Below are 2526 nucleotides of genomic sequence, written 5' to 3'. Positions count from 1 at the left end.
GGCCTCTTAAGGTCTTTGTAGGTTTATTCCTTTCACCACCGTGCTGTTTGATTGGTCCGAAGGCGCTGATTAATTCTCTACAGTAGCGCAGGTTTATATGAATGCGCTCGTTCTAATACGTTATCGTTTCTATAGCAACAGCTCATCAACAGGAATTTGTAACCTACGGCGAAAAATAACTGGATTCAAAGAGCATGCTGTAAGGAGATGTTTATTTAACATTTATGGAAGGAGTCTCCAGTGTTAGCGCTCAGGACATAAGTGCACTGAGAGAGAGAGAGAGAGAGAGAGAGAGAGAGAGGAGGCTTTTGATGGAACGACTGTTTGTAGCTGCTATACCAAAAGTGAGTAATTATTATTATTATTATTATTATTATTATTAGTTAATTATTTCATGATGACTCCTTACTAGGCAAGTAGCTCGTTAACCTTTAAAAAAAAAAAGTCATTTATCATATAATGTTACTCAGTGGTGTAAACTTTGCTGAACACGTTTGTAAGCTGTGAGTTGGCCTACATGACCGACGCCGTCTCCCACATGATTACATGCAATCCTAACCAAGCGAAGCTGTAAGAAAAGCTTGGAGCGGTTTTGGCGAGAGGTCGCCGTCCTCCCCGTCAGCCAGCGCTAACAGCTGCTGCTTTAGTGTGTGCAGCCGAGAGGACACTAATGGCTGATTAAGACCTTTGATTAGGGTGATTATACTGCTACTGCTCAACACGCTTGGCTGCTTACACACACACACACGCACACATACACACACACACATGACTCCATTATCTCTATCAGATTCCCTTAAATACTGTGTGTGTATGTGTGTGTGTGTATGTGTGTGTGTGTGTGTGATTCATAACGATTAAAACTGATGAGAACTTTAAAAAAAAAAACTGTCTGTCACTCTCTCGTGGCACCTTTTGAGCCTCCGCCTGTCCTCATTCTCCTGAGGTCGAGGTGTTCAACTGCTATCTGTGTGTGTGTGTGTGTTGGGGGTGTTGGGGGGTGATACAATGTCCACATTTCTCAGGAACGTATTCTCTTCTGAAAAGGTCTTCATTCACGTTCGCTTGAAATCTAAACAAACCTTCAAAGTTTTCTGTTAAAAATGTATTTTTTTTATCACATTTTTTCCCCTCAGATTATTCATTCATAATGACTTCTCCATTATCGCATGCTAGCTAACTTGTTAACATTATCGCATGCTAGCTAACGCTCTATTTCCTTTCAGTCCAGTATCACAAGTGTAGCTACACTATATGGTTCAAATGAAAAGTACGTGGACACCCGACCATCACGCTCATATGTACTTGTTGAACATCCCATTCTACATTTTTTTCCCTTTTTGCTGTTATGATGCGCTCCACTCTTCTGGGAAGACTTTCCCCTATATTTTAGGGCGTGGCTGTGTGGATTTCTGTTCATTCAGCTACGAGAGCATTAGAGAGGATGAGATCAGGCGCTGATGTTGATGTGAGGAGACTCCAGTTCCAGTTCATCCCAAAGGTGTTCAGTGGGGTTGAGGTCAGGGTTCTGTGCAGGACACTCGAGTTCTTCGACCTTCTTCCAACCTTCACACGCCGCGTCTTCATGGAGTTCGCTTTGTGGACACGAGCATCGTCATGCCAGAACAGGTTCGGGGCTGTTAGTTCCAGTGAAGGGAAATTGTAATGCTACAGCGTACAAAGACGTTCTATACGATCGTGTGCTTCTAACTTTGTGGCGACAGTCTAGTGAAGAACAACATATGGGTGTGATCGTCAGGGGAGCAAATACTTTTGGCCATATAGTGTATCTGTGACAGTAGCTAATGTTCAACAAACTGTACATTTACTAAAAAAAAAAAAAAAAAATGACAATGCCCTCCATTAATTTTGGCACCCTTGGTAAATATGAGCAAGGAAGTCATGGTTGAACAATTTCCTGTTCCTAGTCGGCGAGGAATTTACTTCATTCTCAATTCACATGGGTGCCAATAATTGTGGCACACCTACATATAACAAAGATTTTTTTTTTTTTTTTTTTAAATAAACCCGTGTTTTGTTTGCAATTATTTGATATCGATGAGAGCAGAGTATTTTTGTGATTTTTGTTTTTTTTTTTTTAAACAAAAGATCAAAAGGTTAAACAATAAAGACAATTTTTTTTTTTTTTTCACAGCCTTCTTCGCTCATATATACCGAGGGTGCCAATATTATTATTTTTTACATTTATTCCAGGATATTTATTTTATTTATTTATTCATTATATTGTTCTGGATATAAATAGCAAAAATTACACACATGATCCTACCGAAATTCCACATTGATTTCTTTCAAAACTTTAAAGCTGATTTTTTCCCCACAATTAAACTCTTTCACACAAAAAAAACCTCACTAACAGTGTAAATACAATCGATATAAGAAAGTATAAAGTATATATAAAAAAATATAATAATAAAATCAATCCTAACAGTCAAGACTCTTTCTATGTACACATTTTCTCTGATATTCAATACACCATTTTTGTTTCATGTATTAATATAAACGGAA

Source organism: Ictalurus furcatus, chromosome 4 (genome assembly GCF_023375685.1).
Source record: "Ictalurus furcatus strain D&B chromosome 4, Billie_1.0, whole genome shotgun sequence".
Lineage (NCBI taxonomy): Eukaryota > Metazoa > Chordata > Actinopteri > Siluriformes > Ictaluridae > Ictalurus > Ictalurus furcatus.
The sequence above is the reverse complement of the archived record's forward strand: the minus strand, read 5'-3'. Positions refer to the sequence as shown.